A 19,630-nucleotide genomic window follows, 5' to 3' on the forward strand; every position below is an offset into this window, starting at 1 on the left:
GAGATGCCAACTGTGGCTGAAAAGCCCCATGAATAGGTCAGCCAAGCTGCAGGGGACCAGACAGAGCTTGAGACAACACTTGAGCGATCTGAGGGGAGTCACGATGGATCTGAAGCTGAGTCTGAACATGATGAAGCTGATACAGTGCTGGTGAATGAAGCAGATACTGACACCAATGAAGGAGTTAGTGCTGTGAAATCATCAGTGGTGGAAGAAAGCTGGCCAAAGGCTAAGGTGAGGAGAAGGTGGAAGTTATCCTCGTAAAGACTTCTTGCACCCATATCGGAAGCCATATCGGAAGCCTCTGGTGAATCAGAGGGGAGTAAAGCCGAAGGTGAAAGGTCAAGTCTCAGAAAATCTAAAAGACTGCGGATGCCTTCTCAGCGGTACTCTTCTCCTGAGTAGACCTATGTGACGGACCGTCCCCAGACGGACCGCAGGAAGATCCATTTCCCGCTTACCTCTCTCCTTGTCTCCTTTTGCAGCCGGGAACGGACTCGTCAGATCTCTTCCCCTTTAACCCAAGGGTACGACGTCAGGAAGAAGCACACCAGCTGACCCGATCACGTGACACCGAGGCGGATCTACAAAACCCGGAAGAAGAAGGAGAGAGCGGAGCAACGCGGGGAGCGACGGAAAGAAGAGCCGCAAACGAAGCCATCCAGACCTGGTGGATACCGCCGCGCGCCTGGGACGAGGGAACTGACCCAGAGGTTCAGCAGGACCGCGACGACGACCGGACGATTTCGCTGGGGACCGAGGGACCAGCCGAAAGAAGGGAGCCGGACCTCATCCGGTACCGCCAGCACGCGAGCCATGTCCCTGGAGGGGCATGGCTTGACAAGGTACGGGGGACCCTAGGGGCTCTCTGGAACACACCAGTACGGGGCGGGAGCCAAGGGGTGAGGCGGGGAGCCAAACGGGAGAGCCCTAGTACTCCGTAATCTAGGATCCCCGAGCACGTCACTACCCCTACCCCAACCCTTTCACCCACACTCGGTGCAGGGCTTAGGAATTTGGTGCTCCCTCACTCCCCCTTCCTAAGAACAGTGCGCCGCTAAACGACGGCCTTTATATAGTTTTCTTGTTCTCTTTTCTTTTTGGGAAATCACCGGCAGACTGCCAAATCTCCAAGACGCCTCTTTCCCTTTTGGTGCGACCAGACTGAAGAAGGAAGCCTGACGTAGATCCCTCCTGGGAAGGAACCCGGAGAGAGACTTGCCCGAGACTTTGACTTTGAGCTTAAATTCGATAGAAGAGATTTGTTTCGCTTACCCGTTTATGACTCTTTAATAAACGAAGTATCCCAGAAATAGTGCTCTCCTGCTCCTTGCTTCTCCACAGTCTCACACGTGGTGTCAGAAGTGGGATCGCATAACGCCCCATCATGGAGAACCTAATCCAACAATTGATCCGCGGCCAGGAGAAGCTGGAGTGGGCCGTTGAAAAACAGATGACGTCCGCCCAAGCCGATAGGGCCATGTTCAAGGACAGTATGGCAGGACAAGTGGAGCGGCTTCAGAAGGTGGCTGATGACCGTCAAGAGTTGGTTGTGCAATTGCAAAACAAGGCAGGCACTGGGCCACACGTGTCCTTACAGAAGTATCAGCCTGGGGAGGATCCTGATTCCTTCTTGTTGAATTTCGAGAGGGCCGCACGCGCGTCAGGCTGGCCCGAAGTCAAGTGGCCCTTCTTTTTGGCCCCGTTACTTACGGGAGAGGCCCAAGCCGCCTATCAAGTGGCCAACCCCCATGGTAACGCTCCATATCTAGAGATAAAACGGGTCGTGTTGGACCACTTGGGCTTAGACCCTGAAGCGTATCGGGTCCGTTTTAGGAAGGAGCGTTGGTCCGGAGCCGATAATCCCAAGACTTTCTACTTCAAACTAAGGTCAGCTGCGGACAAATGGCTTAGACCGGACCTACACAGTAAAGAGGAGATCATGGAGCAGATCTATTTAGAACAGTTCTTTGAAGCCCTTCCTTATCCCATACAAAGGTGGCTAAAACAACATTCAGGATTGTCCCCAGAAGAAGCAGTTAATATGGCCACGTCCTATTACCGGGCGCAGCCCCGCTCCTACCCCTGGGAAGTCGAGAAGTCCTCTCATGCCCCTACTCCTCACCCAAAACCTGAAAAAAAAACACCTCGACTCGGACCCGAACCCCCACCCAGACCTCGACAGTACCGTCCCGAACCTGTCTCATCAAAGGGTCCACAGTGTTTCGATTGTGGGGAGTGGGGCCACATCGCCCGGCTTTGCCCACGGAGGAAGGTAACAGATGAGCCAATGGATGTGAGCTATCTACCCCGTCCCATCCTGTACACAGATGAACTGGGTCCAGCCTTTTATGTAAGTGTGACTGTGAACAAAATCCCTATAAAAGCGCTGTTAGACTCAGGCTGCCGCCAGTCTGTCATTCGCACCTCCATCTTGCCTCCGTTAGATCCCTCTCATATGGAAACTGTCCCCATCAGGTGTGTACACGGAGATGTCAAGGTCTATCCCCTCTCTACAGTTCCCGTCAGACTACCCAGCGGGAGGGTGTTGAACGTTAAACTGGGTATAGTCCCTTCCCTCCCTGAGGAGATGATAGTAGGCCAAGACAACCCGGACTTTCTTTCTCTCTTAAGGTGCCATGTACAAGACCCTAGTCTTCGGAGTCCGGTTCCCTCCTCATTGCTAACCCAGAGGCCATGGCTTCAGGATGGTAGTTTTCGGTTCTGTCAGCTGAATGATCCCACCCTTCAGAATGCTTGGACTCAGGCCAAAGACGTAAAAACCAACCCCCCTGTCGTGTACCCCAGGTTCATTATAGAAAAGGACCTCTTGTATAGGCAGGGAGAAAAGGGGGGGATGCTTCAGCTACTAGTTCCCCAAAGCTTCCGAGAGCAAGTACTGTTTTACGCTCACACTCACCTACTAGCCGGACATAGGGGAGCACATAAAACCACACAGATGGTCTTGCAACATTTTTATTGGCCAGGCATATTTACTCAGGTTACAAAATTTTGTCGCGAATGCGAGGTATGTCAAAGGAAAAACCCTTACAGGCCCCCGGGTGTCCCCTTACAACCACTACCAATCATAGGCCGACCCTTTGAGAGGGTAGCGATGGATCTCATAGGACCTCTGCCACGCACCAAGAACGGTTGTTTGTACGCCTTAGTAGTGGTCGACTACGCTACTAGATACCCCGAGGCTTTTCCCCTACGGACCCCTACTACCCAGAATATCAGCACAAAGCTGATAGAGTTGTTTTCTCGGGTAGGGATCCCCAGGGAAATATTAACGGACCAAGGAACGCCTTTTGTGTCTCGACTAATGAAACAAATCTGCAAGACCTTAGACATCGCCCACTTAAAGACGTCAGTCTATCACCCCCAAACAGACGGGTTGTGCGAGCGCTACAATGCCACGCTAAAATTGACCTTAAAAAAACTCTTGACAGTAGAGGGCAGAGAATGGGACCTCCTTCTTCCCCTGGCCCTGTATGCCATCCGGAGCCAACCCCAAGACAGCCTAGGGTGTTCCCCATTCCAACTCTTATATGGGAGAGAACCTCGCAGTCTCTTGGAGATAACCAAGGAAAGCTGGGAGCACGAGACGGAAGAGGAGACCCGGTCCTTTCTTGACTATACCCGGAGGCTGCGCTCCAAACTAGGAAAACTCCGGGAATTTGCTGACTCCAACCTTGAAAAGGTCAGCGAAAACAACAAACCGTCTATGATAAAGGAAAAAAATGGAGGGTCCTTGAGAAAGGGGATTGGGTCCTGGTCCTATTGCCTTCTTCCCTATCTAAGGTACGGTCCGAATGGCAAGGCCCGTTTAAGATTCTGGAGAAGGTTGGGCTTACCACCTACCGAATACAAATCACGCCCCGTCGTACCCAATTGTACCACATTAATCTTCTGAAGAAGTGGCTAGGACCTCTCCCCAAGGAGATCCATTCTATCGAACCCCTTACGGGCGATGCCTCCACCCTATGTCACCTAGTGGTGAACCCTGACCTCTTGACAGAACAGAAATCCTCCCTACACCGGGTCCTATACAAGTATTCACACCTCTTTTCTGATCGTCCTGGGAAAACTAATCTGGCTGAGCACCGTATAGACACTGTCCCCGGGAAACGAGTACGACTCAAACCATATCGCATACCTGCAGCAAGACGGGAAGCCATACGGAAGGAGGTAGAGAACATGCTAGAGTTGAAGGTCATCCAACCCTCACAAAGCGACTGGTCCTCCCCGATTGTGTTGGTCCCTAAACCAGACGGCTCGGTCAGGTTTTGCATGGACTTCCGGGCGGTCAATGCGATCTCAAAATGTGACGCCTACCCCCTTCCACGCATAGACGAACTGATAGAGAGGCTTGGAACCGCACAGTACATCACCACCATCGACCTAACCAAAGGATATTGGCAGGTCCCCCTCAGACCGGAGGATCGGGAGAAAACGGCCTTTTCTACACCCTTGGGCCTCTACGAGTTCACCGTCTTACCCTTCGGTCTGCATGGGGCACCTGCCACCTTCCAGCGGCTTATGAATAGGGTCCTAGCAGGTCATCAACACTACTGCTCAGCATACCTAGACGACATCGTCGTTTTCAGTCCCTCCTGGGAGGAACATCTCCTACACCTAGAAAGCGTCCTACAGGCCTTAGACCACGCGGGGTTGCATGTCAACGCAAATAAATCGACTGTAGGATTCCAGAAGGTCAAGTATTTGGGATATCTGTTGGGAGAAGGCCTTATAGAACCACAGGAGGAAAAGGTCAGGGCCATCACTGAGACACCCTTTCCCCAGACACGGAAAGAAGTGAGGGCGTTTTTAGGTCTCCTTGGTTATTACAGGAGGTTTATACCCCAGTATTCAGAGATTGCATCTCCCCTCACAAACCTCCTCCAGAAAGGGACACCACCCTCCGCACTCAACCACCCCTCTCCAGCTGTCCTGAACGCCTTTCACCTCCTGAAACAAGCCATAACCTCCAGCCCGGTGCTCCACTCACCAGACTTCACCAAACCGTTCATCCTACACACTGATGCTTCAGAGCATGGGTTGGGGGCTGTCTTGTCCCAACTGTTCGCCAACAACGTGGAGCATCCTGTCATATTTCTCAGCCGCAAGTTATTCCCGAGGGAACAGCGATACCCTGTCATCGAGAAAGAATGCCTGGCTCTGAAATGGGCTATTGATAAACTGCGCTACTACTTGGAAGGCTCCCACTTCATACTTTATACGGACCATGCCCCCTTACTGTGGATGAGCCGCAATAAGGGGCAGAATCCTCGCATCCTGCGCTGGTTCCTTTCCCTGCAACCCTTCTCCTTCGAGGTCAGACATCGGAAGGGGGTGGACAACGGGAACGCAGACTTTCTCTCCCGCGTCCCTCTGTTCCCCGATCGGGAACATGCTGGGGAAGGGATGTGTGACGGACCGTCCCCAGACGGACCGCAGGAAGATCCATTTCCCGCTTACCTCTCTCCTTGTCTCCTTTTGCAGCCGGGAACGGACTCGTCAGATCTCTTCCTCTTTAACCCAAGGGTACGACGTCAGGAAGAAGCACACCAGCTGACCCGATCACGTGACACCGAGGCGGATCTACAAAACCCGGAAGAAGAAGGAGAGAGCGGAGCAACGCGGGGAGCGACGGAAAGAAGAGCCGCAAACGAAGCCATCCAGACCTGGTGGATACCGCCGCGCGCCTGGGACGAGGGAACTGACCCAGAGGTTCAGCAGGACCGCGACGACGACCGGACGATTTCGCTGGGGACCGAGGGACCAGCCGAAAGAAGGGAGCCGGACCTCATCCGGTACCGCCAGCACGCGAGCCATGTCCCTGGAGGGGCATGGCTTGACAAGGTACGGGGGACCCTAGGGGCTCTCTGGAACACACCAGTATGGGGCGGGAGCCAAGGGGTGAGGCGGGGAGCCAAACGGAAGAGCCCTAGTACTCCGTAATCTAGGATCCCCGAGCACGTCACTACCCCTACCCCAACCCTTTCACCCACACTCGGTGCAGGGCTTAGGAATTTGGTGCTCCCTCACTCCCCCTTCCTAAGAACAGTGCGCCGCTAAACGACGGCCTTTATATAGTTTTCTTGTTCTCTTTTCTTTTTGGGAAATCACCGGCGGACTGCCAAATCTCCAAGACGCCTCTTTCCTTTTTGGTGCGACCAGACTGAAGAAGGAAGCCTGACGTAGATCCCTCCTGGGAAGGAACCCGGAGAGAGACTTGCCCGAGACTTTGACTTTGAGCTTAAATTCGATAGAAGAGATTTGTTTCGCTTACCCGTTTATGACTCTTTAATAAACGAAGTATCCCAGAAATAGTGCTCTCCTGCTCCTTGCTTCTCCACAGTCTCACAACCTACCTGGTTACTAATGACATCGAGGGGAAGGGATGGGAGTTCCGAACTAATAGTAGAAGTTCTGCTGAGACTGCTGGAGACAAGTCTGAACATTCTTTTTACATTTGCCCTTCCATACCCAACAAGACTAAGTGGTTTAAAGAACCTGATATTGAATGAAACTGAATTTCCTCATTTGATTTCGCTTGAGGTTCCTGAGCAGGTTGCTGAACTGAGAGAAATGTTACTAGAGATGCTCATCGATTAACTTGGTCTTCATATTAACAGAGATGTTGAATGAGCTTTGTGTTGTTGCTTAAAGAAGAATATCTTGGTCCGAGTGGAAGAAAAATAAAAACAGGGATTACATTTTGAAGAACACGAAATAGGGTTAGGGACGTCTCATGAAGATTGTACATAGTGTGAATAAAATTGAAACAAAAAAACTGTTTCACAGAATTAAAGACTGTTTGCCATTTGCACAGGTGGAGACCGACAGAGGGTATTCTGTTGCTGCTATTTCTCTACCTACTTGGTCTGAAAATAAATAGTGTGACATTCAATAATAATAGTCGTAGATGTTGGTACATAATAGCTGCAGCACTCATAATATTAGTGATAGGTTTACTAACACTAATTGTAGGATTTAGCTTGAATCCCACTAAGGTCAAAGAAGAGAAACACACAGTTGCACAGAAACCAAAACTTAAACAAGGTGGAGAATTGTATTCATTAGAGGGGGTGAAATTTACATACAGATTTGTCGAGAGGAGATTACACATCTAATGCATACACTAATTTGCTTAATGAATATATAGAAACTATGGAGGACAGAGATTATGTTCACATGCAATTGCCTTCTTCAATGTCTGAGGGCATTACCTACCATCACATGCTGTTCTCATATCGCATCACATGTAGTCTGCTGTTGAGCATTTTTTATGGTCAGGCACATTTCCAGTACTATTATTCAAATTACGATCTCGTTTTTTCAGAAGTCCCGCTGTTTAAACACTTGAACAAACATTCCTATGCTCAGAATGCAGAAACATTTAGCAGCTGTTTTGCATCGACTCAAACACTAGACAGAGCTTATGCACACAGATATAATTGTATGTGCGTTCTTACTACTATAGAAAAGAAAACTTTTGAACAAGTAGAAGATCGATATAGAGCAGTAACGGCAAGGAAATCTGCAGGAATCAAGATTATTAGTTGGTCACAAGAAGAAGTGGAGCACGAGGCAACAGGAAACACTGTAGCTTTGACATTAACTTTGCAACACCAAGGGAAATTATGCATACATAATGAGAAAAACACACATGACAAAATTCCTGTAGGAGAAAGATCATACCTTTGAGATCAGAGGATCTCAGAAGTTATTTTGGGATGGCACAGACCCAGTGATTCCTGGAGTTTATTTTGTCTGTGGAAAGAATGCCTACTTTATGTTGCTGCGTGAATGGCATGGTACGTGTTATATAGGGGCCGTTTTCCCAAAGATCTATCATGTTGAGAATTTTGGTTACCCTATGTGGGAGGAGAAGTCCAGATCTAAACGAGGTGCTTCTGCTGGAGAGATAGTAGGAGATATTTTTGGAGCTGTCATACCAAGTGTGGGGGTTATATTGAATGACCTCAAGATTAGGAAGCTTTCTCCTGTAGTTAATAGGTTGTCTTCTAATACTGCTGGGTCTCTGTTGCTTATAAATACTGAGATGATTGCTATCAGAGCTATAGTTTTATAAAATAGGCTTGCATTAGACAAATTGCTCGCAAAGGAGGGTGGGGTTTGCCTGATGTTAAAGGTCCAACAGTGTTGCACTTAGGTTCCTAATAATAGTAAGGATTGGCAGCGTTTTTTTAAAGAATATTACGGACTTCCAAAATGAAGTGAGTGGATTGGCAGATAAAGTTGTTTGGGACAAAGTTGGAGATGGATTTAGTTTGTTAGGAAGTTGATTGACAGATTTGGGAATGGTATAGTGGGTTCTGTTTTTAGACCACTGTTGATTACTGTTTTGTGCGCCGTATTCTTGATTATGGGAGTGAAGGTGTACCAGAGTACAGGAAGTAAAAAAGCATTTAAAGAAAGGGAGAGTATTTGAGACTTGAAAGAAAACAGGATGCTTATTATAATGAAATGAAATGGTTGGAGGAGTTAAAAAGAAAAGCAATTGCCACAACAAGGGTTTAACTTCGCTCATCTGATAAGATCAGAAGGTGAGATAGATTTGTGATGGCTTGATTCGTCATCAGAGGGGGATTGAGGAAGTGTAATCTTGATCTCTTCTGGAGATAATGTAGGAGAAACACTTGTCCAAGAACACATACAACACTGGACATTAAATAGATGCTCTGTCTGGTTGCACCTTACAAGGCTCATATAGAAGGCAAGGAGTCGTGGAAATAGGATTCCCGTATCTTATTTTCTGCAATATTTCATGCAAGTCCTGGCTCTAGAGGAACACATCTTGGATATCACTTGATAGAAGTGACTTGTATATGTGAACCCCAGCGCACGTTGTATGTCATATTCAGATGACTTACACCTGGCACCTGAATAAACAAAATACTTTTGTTATCAGGATTTAACACTGAATGATTACAAATACCTTCTACCTTACGCAAAGAAGAATTTTGTGTCCCCCAGTGGTTCAGATCTCCTGCCCTGATGAAGCCTTTGTAAGGTGAAACACATGTGCTGTGCTCTTTTGAAAGTACACAATAAAGTAAAAAACGAAATCAACAACCAAGGTCCAGGAGCATCTATTTAATATCTAATGATGTATGTGTTCTTCGACTAGTGTTTCTCGTTGCCTCTTTATTTTTTATACTAAAACAAGTCTAATGTATGGTCAGTGTGCAGCTGACCATTGATGTGGGCAACGTCCTGTTGATATTTATTGTTGTGACTACATTAGGCGATGTGGCTTTTAATTCCCTGGCTGCTTTTTTTGCTTGTTTAGATAATGTAGGAATGTGTAATACTCACGCATAGTCAGCAGTCAAATATACTCTGTTGTAACTTATGTACTAAAAGGGGTGGATTATTTTATACTAAAGGGTGTTTTTTTTTTTAATATATGTATTTAGAAAATGATTAGTAAAAAGTTTTGTAACAAGTGATATATTAATGTGATAGGAGAGAATAACCTGAAATGTCGTATTGTGAGACTTAATTAGGATGTGTGCAACTAATGTTTAACGTTTATATGCGTAATTGGAATTAATCATTTGCAAATGCATTTTCACTGAGACGTTTATAATTCATTTAATTTATTTGTGCTGTAAGCAGTTGGTTGTACTTATTTTTGGTGTAGATAGGTGCACATATTCTGTAAACCTGTGCACATGTTAGCTTAGCAAAACTAGGCCTCAAGAACAAATTTGTTTTGTTGCTGCTCACTTTAGGATTTGAAATGTAATTCATGTTTAGCCTTTAAGTATGGAATGTATGCTGCTTAGTTACTTCTATTGCAGGCGTGGATAAGCCTCATTATTTAGAATAAAGGAGTTTTGTGTTAATAGATAGCAAAGCTTGAGAAGGAGGAGTCGACCGAGGGAATCACGGTAACGAGCGAGGAGAGGAGTTCTCAGGGGAGAGAAATGGCCAAGGACGAGAAGAGATCATGTGCTATCTGGCTGGGAAAGGTGTTGAAAGTATCCAGTTGTGCCAGAGCCATGAAAATTTCACGCGGAGTCACAGGAGAGTGCCACGTCTACAGCAGAAGATATTATTTGCTGTGTTTAGTTAGGGAGAGAGTCCATCTTGGGTTTCCTTAGGGGGCAGACCGATGCTACTGCTTGCGTGGCTTTAAGCTACTTGACCCATTGTCGGAGTGTTTCTACTGAAGACTGTGATGGCTGACACCCCTCGTCTTTCCTTATTTGATTTTGTCCTTACTCAAACGCTTTAGTTTAAGGTTGCCCTTATCAAGTTAGTGTAGGGAACGTTAGGTTACTCATGCTTGTTAAAAAGAATCATCTGGTGCAATTTAACTTTCATTTCTTCTTCCTGATAATCAGCGTCATTGTCTTAGAGTTAGTCATTTGCTTTGTATTATACAGGGTACATCTCATAAGGAGATTTGGAGTTACTCTGATCTTTTTGTACTTTTATACCATTTTGCTGATGTTGATCTATATTGATTTATTTCTGAACTTATAATTAAACCTATTAAACTCAGATTAACATGGATTAATGTGTGGCCACATTGGTTGCACTGTATTGAAATTGATAACCAATGATTAACTGCACGCTCACATTGGATGCAGTATTTTCGAGGATGTGTTATTTTAAAACTGGTGCTTCTTTGTCGAGAATTAGCTAGGGCCACAGTTCAGGATTTCGCTCTGTCAGTCGCCAACAGTCACCCTAGCAACACCAGTTACATAAGTATTTATTGTCCTTGTACGCCGGTACGGGCGTTTCGTAGCGGGCGTTTTAGAGCGGTACGGGTGTTTTAGGTGGGGACGCCGTGCACTGGTAAGTGCTCTTTAGGGTCGCTCCCTTTCGACCACATACATCTATCCCTGATGTCTCCAGACCTACGCAACGCACGTCTCCGTCTCCGGGCACGCGCGGGATGCGGCTGGTCCTGATGCTGCGGCCTGACGCTGCTCTTCGTTGCCGCTAGAGGCCGCAAGGCTCTTGTCACTGCTTGAGCATTAACACCAGGTATTTTGGAGAATGAAAAACAGGAGAATGAATAGCTGTTTTGAAATAAATGTTCAAAAGGCAGGGACGACAGTCATAGATTCGAAATAGTTGCTTTTATTGTACTGTTTAACAATAAAAACTGGTGTCAAAGGTTCGCAACCATATTAAAATTGTAAATTCTAATTTGGCCTTAAATATTATAAAAGTTACGCATAAAAACGACCTTAATATTTTTAAATTTATTTTCTTAGGCAAAGAACTACAGAAGTTGGAATGGTATTTTGTTACTGCTCTGTTTAGTTTTGTAGGTAACCCCTCCCGTCAGAGATGGCCGCTTGGTGGGAAGATAGCCTGTGCACCCGCCTATCATCCCCTGGCCTGGGTATGCTCCGATCCGCAGCAAACCCGCAGCGCGCCCTGACGTCAGAGGCTTCGGGGCGAGCCCGTCTGCTCTGACAGGAGCCCCGCCCTCCTACTTTGCAGTCCTCCTGTGATACTACCCTCAAGCGCCTATTGGTTACATTCTTTGAGGTCTTGTTTTACCATTGGCTGCGTTGTCAGTCAGTACACGAGAGGGGTGACCGTCGTGTGCGCGCACTGCTGTCCGTACTAGCGATTCAGTCTGGATCTGACCGCTGACGGAGGCGCTTAGACGTTTTAGGCTCTGTGTCTGACAGGACCGAGGCCTCTCCTCCCATGGCCGACAGAGCGCACCGCGGCTGACACTACCCCCACGGAGGAAGCTCGGTGAGCATCCGCACTAAAACCAAGGAAGAGGCACGATGATGGGGAAGCGACCATGAAAGATGAGGGTTTATCAGGGAAAGGAGGGAGGGGGCAAGGCTGAATGTCCGCGGCCCAGATTCTCTCAAGGAGGAGACGAAGGGGAGGGGGTGGGTGATAGAATCGGGATGGTGGCGTTTAGTTCGGGGTTAGAGCTAAGGGATTTGGGAGCTGTGGCGGATTGGAGTATGACCACCCTTGGTGACGGTATTGGGGGAAGAGATTATGAAAGGGGAGGGGGCAGAACGTGGAGGGTGCTTCTAGGGAGGGGCTTGAGCGAGGATGACATGAACTGGGTCTGTGAGAATGCGAGCGGCCTGTGATGTGAGTGGAAGGGTGGGGCCTTGAGGATCCAGTGTGGTCAACAGGGAGTAGAAAGGACATAAGAGGGCGGGTGAGGAAAGATGGTCTGCGTAAAAAGGATGGGACTATGACGGAGATCGACGATGGAGAGCTAAGATGCACGGTTTAATGAGGAATGTGGTTCTTTAGCGGTTTGTCACAGGAGGTCTAAGGCCCGGGGAACATTTATTTGTGGGAGAGAAATTGGCATGAATACGAAGATCAGTAAACGCGCAAAGCCTCTGTTCTGCGTTACCGACTGGACTAAACTCCAGCTGCCATTACATCCTTCCTCATTTCCCATTCTGTCGTTCGTGCTCATCTCTCAAACATGTTCTCAATGTCTGAATCTCCCATCTCTTCCGTGTAATGCTCAACCATTTCTTTTTCCTCTTACCCCACCATTCTTCCTTCCTACCTCTTGACTCACCCTTTTTCCTTTCCAGCCCCCCTTTTTCCTTTCCAGCCCCCCTTTTTCCATCCCAGACCGCCCCCTTTTTTTTCCCTTTCTACCTGTCGGTCAACCCCTTTTGTTTTCCTCCTTTCTATCTGTCGGTCCAGCCCTTTTGTTTTCCTCCTTTCTATCTGTCGGTCCAGCCCTTTTTTTCCCCTCCTTTCTTCCTGTCGGTCCAGCCCTTCATCCTTCCCACTGCCCGCCCCACCCTTCATCCTTCCCACTGAGCGCCCCACCCTTCATCCTTCCCACTGAGCGCCCCACCCTTCATCCTTCCCACTGAGCGCCCCACCCTTCATCCTTCCCACCTTGCGCTCATTCCTTCTTCATTTCTTCTTCTTGTCTACCAATTCATTGTTCCCACCGCTTGCCTGCCCATAGCCATTCCCGCCTCTTGTCCACCCTTAGTTGCATCAGCCTCCCCCACTTAATTCTGTTTCATACCACTCCCATAATTCCATCCTGCCCCTCCTCCATTTATTTGTTTCCACCTCTGACCCCTTTTCATTTGTTTTAATTTCTCAAACTCTTTTCACTTTACCAGTTCTCTCCCTCCAAGTTGTTCCCATCTCTCACTCCAGTTCATCTCAATACCCCACGATTCCTCCTCACTTCCACCTCCAAATTCCTCTTCATACATCCCATCCAGTAATGGCCCACAAAATGTTTTCCTAGCAGATCCCTCCACATTCCTTCATGCCAGAAGTACTCCTTATTCTTTTCCAGGGGGTTGATCCACATTTCATCACGTCCCACACCACCCCCGTTTAATTATTTCCCAAATAACTTTTATATTCTTCTCCCCCCATGACCTCAACCTATCCCAGTTAAATCTCCCTCTCATTTCTAGTCCTTCCTTTTCTATCTTTCATTTGGTTCCCAACGGTCTATTGCCTCCTCTGTTCCCTTATCTGTGCCCCCCTGATTAACTGATGTGCTTACAACGTGTTTGCTTTTCCCCTTCCTGACCCCTACATTCTTCCGCCATGGCTGTTTTATTGTATCCTTTACGTAGTCATTCATATGCCTGACGAGGCCACGAAGCGCTCAGATTTGCGTTGCACACTGTAATCTAACAATGTGCTATACTGCTGTCTAAAGCCTCCCTTAATCCCGCCATTGATGGCTCGGGTCCAGTGCCACCAGCTGAGGAGCGGGGCTATTGATTTAGTCACCTTCCCCTGAGTACCACTGTTCTCTCATTGAGTAGGGTGGGGGTTGAGTGGTTGCGGTACTGCTGATGAATACGTCCTGTGGGAAGCATGCAAACTTGATATTTAGCTGTCAGTGTAAAGCTGGGGTATGAGGATCACTCTAACCTTGGCACTGCTGCGGGACCTGTCCTGTAAGTGCCTGTGAGTCCATTGCCTGGCAATGGAGAACCAAGGCTGAATGCTGATTCATCCTCCCTGCAGCTTAGCCTTTTGAGCTGCCCCAAATGGTGCAAGCTGGGGCTTTTTGGCATAGTTCCTCCCCACACCTCAATTGCTCATCCAGAAGGCTGTTATGATATTTGCACTAACAGCCTTGTTGTGGGTCGTTTGTACCACCCTTTTAAGGAAGGTGCAGTGGTTATCAGTGGGTAGAGTTTAGCTGCCTAATGTTGTAGAGGTTTTTTGACACCATGCGTTTATCCAGTGTGTCAATGCAGCAGTGTGTTACTGATTTATGGTGGTTTGTTTCCAAGGATTGATTCTTAAAATTCTTTTATGAAAATGTATTTTCTTATGAAAAAGACATTTCACTCATCTGTCTATAGTCCTATGGATTAGATGCAGTGTCCTTTAGGCGTTTTGCCGGTAACCCTATGCTTCAAAGAGCATATTCAGGGATGCTGCTCATGTTAAGCTATCACCTTTGCCCATACTGTGTGTGCAGCTAGACTCTGACTTTAGTATATGTGTACCATGTTACTCTGGGCTGATAATCCATGTAATGCCTTCAACACTTTGGGCCTGGATAATCGATCTTTACTGAACGTTGCAGTGGATGTCAATGTGGCTTCAGTGTAGACGTTTGTCTGCCATAAGTACACAGATTTGGCTGTTTTAAACCTGATATATTCTTTCCCTTGCTTTGCGGCTAAGCTACTTGCTATGAATAATGATTAGTGAATATTTTGCGTAGCGGTCAAAAGGGTTGCATTTCAAGAACGATTTTTGATTGAATATTCTTCATAGGGTAATAATACCTTGTGCTTTGTTGTCCAATTAAATTTGTTTTTGTATGTCAAACTTGTCATGTTTATAATATTGCAGGAAGTAGTGTCAATCCTTCTGGATTTCCCAATCTGCTGTCATTGTCCTCACTCTTCTTCTCGCTGACATTGCCAGATAACTGGTTGGAAAAATGATATTGTCTTGCATGTGGATTTATCAGTGAGCAAACATTTACTGTACCTAAACCCTTGAATTAATTTAGGAATATCCAGTGCTTTCTTTGAACCACTGGTTGCAGGTGGGTCCCACCAGCCCTTTTTTTGGGATCAGCACTTATATTTCCTCATCGTACTTTGATCCAGAGCAAAAGGTTAAACGCCAAAAGGGAAAAATAGGAAGAGAGACCGAAAACAATAACAAAAAAGAAATAAAAGGATGAAAAATGCTTCTAAGAGAGGTAAAGGTGCAGGGAGTGGTCTGATGGTGGATGATAGAGGGATAAGGTGGAATCCAGACTATGCAGCCTAGGTATTTCACACCTCAGTCTTTGGTAGCGTCGGCCATGGGTTTCTGACCAAAACTTTGGGTCTGGGTCATACCTTTTTACAAATTTAGCTCTGGGTTCCCTTCAAATTGACATTATCTTGTAGCCATGCTCCCTACCATTATTTATGTGTGTCCTCCTCTATTGGGATGTCAGTGGTTCTTTTTTCAGTTTAGTTTACATGCTAGTCATGCGTTCTTTAAATGCAGTTCATTTTTTCATGTTTTAAAAGGTATCCCTTTTGAACCGTGCGCAAAATAGTAAAATATCCCTTACAAGTGTATCTTATCTACTTGTATTTTCCTATTGTAGAGTGCGTGCAGGCTACCTCGGGAGTCAGTGATATTCTATTCTGATCTTTGAATACGTTTTTGTGATCAAACATAACTGGTTTGGAAGTTGTCTGTATCCTGCGATGGTGGGATTCGTTTTTTAAAAATTATTCTTTAGTCACACGACTGTGTTCTTATGACATTGAAGTAGAATGGTGATATCTCTTTGCATTACTTGTTGGTCTTGGTTTGATAGCAAGGTCATCATTGTGCAAAGACATATTTTAGTTTGCAGTTCGGAGCATGTACTACATATTCAGGTGGTTTTGAAGTTAATGCAATTATATTTCAGGTTATCTATAATGGTCCTTTGGTTGAGTCTTTGCACTCTGAGGATGAATTATGCTCTGAAGACGTCTTATAACATAGTTTATACAGTACAGATTTTTTTTATAAGCATCGGACTTCAAATTGATGGGCTCGTGTCTTTGGTGTTAAGGAATGATGAACTGTGAGGTAGCATTAGAATTCAAAATTTGTTATACTGGCAACAGTTAGATCTGGACAGGGATTGTGATTTGGTGATAGACCACACGCATCAATGATTTTTGTGGTGGGCTTTGGATTTGGCTTGTGACTATGGTCTTGGTTGAAAATTAAGTTTAGTGATTTTAGCTAGTTGCCGCAGTGAATTCTGGCTGGAATCAGGGTTTGATATTAGTTAACCTAACATGGTGATTTCTGTGTAAATATCGAACTTTGGTGATAGTTGGCATGGGATTGAGACTTAAAAAAAATGTTTTGTTGAGCTGTAACATACATGCTTTTAAGCTTTATTACTGCCTAGGTTGTTTGCATGTACTGAATGCTGGTGGCATAGCAGGTAGTTGTGTAAATGTTGGTGTGATGACCAGTGGCGTAACGAAGCTTGAGGGGGCCCTCTCTGGACGCAGTCTGCAGCTCCCCAGCTGAAGTGCGGTGCTGAGTGGGCCCCCTGGAGGTTGCGGGCCCTCCGCACCGTGGGAGCTGCGGGGGCCTATGCTACGCTCCTGGTGGTGACTGTGCGAGTCCGCTTGATGGGCCCAGCAAGTAATTATGCATCTTGTGAGTCGGGCCCTGCCCCAGTACTTTATTTGTTAATAAAAGTTCAGGAGCCACCTTGATGGTTGACAGATACCAAAGCCACCTGGCTTTGATTCCAGGTAATTCCTTTTTCTCCAATAATATACTTCCTGCCTCCATAGCTTACTGTTGCAGGCTCATTTTAATCTCTGGTGTCTCAATCTGTTTTCCTGTTCTTTTCCTTCTTCCCTTTTCTGCATTTCCCTCCCTTGCAATAGGTCAAAGAGATGATGAAAAATACGTTTTAGTCCCTAAAAGCAGTGCCTGTGCCCACCACCTGCACCCACCAGTACAAAGTAATCATTGCCATGCACCCTGTGTAGGAGGATTGCTTCAGTCATTAGTATTGGACATCTATGTTTGATCCTTCTGAATTAGGATTGGTCTTGTTCTTCAGGTGACCAGGCCTCTACCCCTGAAATGTTTGTGCACAATTTCTTAAGTTTAACCCTGTCTTCCACTGTTAGCCAGCAGAACGATTTGAAAGTGATTCCAGTATAGTAAATTGTCTTTATGTCAAAGCTGTCTGATCCTGCATTGTCAGCAACTTTTTTCATGCGTGTTCTGGGGAAGCATATAGGTACAATATCGCAGTGGTCCAGGCCACCATACTGGAACATCTTGTGTAAGCTCCTCTCTTGGCCAGTAGGGAAGTATAATAGTGCCTTTTTTGTAGTATCTAATATTTCATATTTGAACCCTTACTAACAACTCTTAGAAACAGCTGTTAGTCAGAAGATAAGAGTTCTCTATTCACTTTAAGCTGTAATTTCTTATTTTGGTACGTTGGGGAGTGAATAGCTCAGATCATTTGGTGATTGGCCAAAAAGGCAGCAACCAGAGGTTCGGACTCTAGGCTTAGTGGGATGTAGAGCAGTTCCCTACTTCCAAATGCTCACTTTGGCTTTCCTTAGTTTCTGCCTTCCATGATTTCTTGCTCTGTCAGGCCTGAATTCCACTCGTTGCTGCCTCCACGCCTCCTGATTTTTAGGTCGAGCCTAGAGGCAGCTCGCATGCGCTGATTGCTCTGCGAGGCATGCAGTAGTAGAGTATGCTGTGGAAGCCTCGCCTTCTCTCTGCCCATATTTTTGATTGGCTGGTGTCATTGTCCTTGATAAATGCTTGCTTCCGATTGATAATGAGGCTTGTTAGTCTCTCCTTGTTACCGCCCTGTCGCCATTTGTTACCTCCCATGATCACTGGATTTTTTATTTGTGGCGTTACATGGTCTCCTTCATAAGTCGGTAAGCACTTTTTAATTTTTTTTAAATAATTTGCAGCGTGGTCTGCTTTCACTATATCGGCTGCGCTTGTTTATTTAATTATTTGCTGCGCGGGCCGAAAGGGAGCGTTTCTACACACTAATCTAATAAGCATTTGCAATGCAATAGGTCTCGCATTTACGCGAGTTTGAGCTATTGACATTGCAAATAACAATGCCTTTTATTTTTGTTTTAGTTTTTAAAACATAAATAAAAGGCATTGTCATTTACAATGCCAATAGCTTAAACTCGCATAAATGTGAGACCTATTGCATTGCAAATGCTTGTGATTTTGTATGTATCCAACCCAGAGCAACACAACAGTATTTAAAAGTTCTGTGTATGCAGCACATCATCCTAGCAATTTGCACAATAATGCATCCCCTTAATCCCAGGTGCTCGTATTCCAGTGTTTAAAAAATCTCAGATAAAATTTACCAGCATCATATATAGGTAAGGTGTATGGCGAGATGGTGGTCCTAAAAACGTTTAGTTAAATAACTGATGCTTTAATCCGGAATACAAAGGTAAAATGTCAGAGTTTGATTAAGTATTGTGCATGAAATAGCGGTTACACTGGTCTCACAGTTGCCAAGTAAGAGACCTGCCCAACTGTCAGGGAAAGGGCACAATTTTCAGAGCAATCCACATTTTCTTGAAATATTGCTGACACTTTCTTCTCTGCTTAGCAGCTTCACTTGGTACAGAGAAGATTGATATTTTACATTGTCCCAATTTGGAATCTTCCTTCTCAGTTGCTGCTCGTAACACCGGGTTTCTCTGACCAGCAGACCGTAGCTCAAAAATATTTTGTTGCCAGTGCTAGGGACCCAGCTCTTGGGGCCATGCTTCCCTCAACAGACACCTTAGCAACCAGGAATTTAGATTTGCAGTCCTGGTATTTGGCAACTCAATCTTTTTCATCCTCTCAATTTGGTACAACTGAATGCGATTCCAGTTTCAGCCAGCATTCTTTAAAAAAATGCTTTTAACATTTATACTTGAGGCATCTATTGCACAAAACCCTGTTAAGTTCCCCATTACCCTTGTTCAAATCTGAGTTGCCAGACATCAGCAAAGAACACTACATCGGGTCCATAAACTCTACATTGAGTAGTCTGTAGCTTCAGCTTCCTAACTCTATTATCGAGGACCACCAGTCGTTTTTATGGCTGTTAACTTAGCTAATTCCTCGGTTTGTCCAACATGCCACCCAAATCTGTTCTCTTTTTTTCGAAATCCTCTACCTTCGTATTCATACGTTTTGGCCATACTGCACCAGTCCATATCTTTCTTCCAATCTTCTGTTCCTGCCCCCACACAGTCTGACCACATTTCATTTTGATACCATAATACTCAAATTACAGAATAATTTCAAATGCTTACATGAAGACTCTTTACCTCGAATCCCTAGTACAAACAATTTGATTGTTAGTGCAAATCTGGTCTGTGTGATTCCGGGACACACCCTTATTGTTCCCCCATAGGGCTTCTTTCTGGTACAGGTTCATATTATATGAAAATAAAGTACAGTTTTGAATACATCATCCGAGGTGCTCGTTGCTTTAGGTTCTACTGAAGCTTACCATTTGTGTTCTTGTATAGTAGGTCCTTCATAGTATTTTCTACTAAACTAACCTTAACCCTGCTCTAATAGCTACCTCCCTGGGCCCTTG

General features: G+C 45.9%; 1 protein-coding gene across 16 annotated transcripts in view; it reads left to right on the forward strand.

Moving 5' to 3' along the window:
- The first annotated feature begins 11,604 nt into the window (after positions 1 to 11,604).
- KIF1B (kinesin family member 1B) overlaps positions 11,605 to 19,630 on the forward strand; it is a 1,461,559-nt gene continuing 1,453,533 nt past the window's right edge. For all 16 annotated transcript variants that reach the window (XM_085609808.1, XM_085609814.1, XM_085609823.1 and 13 more), the window contains exon 1: positions 11,605 to 11,763. The gene's annotated coding sequence lies outside the window, so the exon portion shown is untranslated. The remainder of the gene's footprint in view (positions 11,764 to 19,630) is intronic.

The sequence above is a fragment of the Triturus cristatus genome, chromosome 1_2, assembly GCF_964204655.1.
Source record: "Triturus cristatus chromosome 1_2, aTriCri1.1, whole genome shotgun sequence".
Lineage (NCBI taxonomy): Eukaryota > Metazoa > Chordata > Amphibia > Caudata > Salamandridae > Triturus > Triturus cristatus.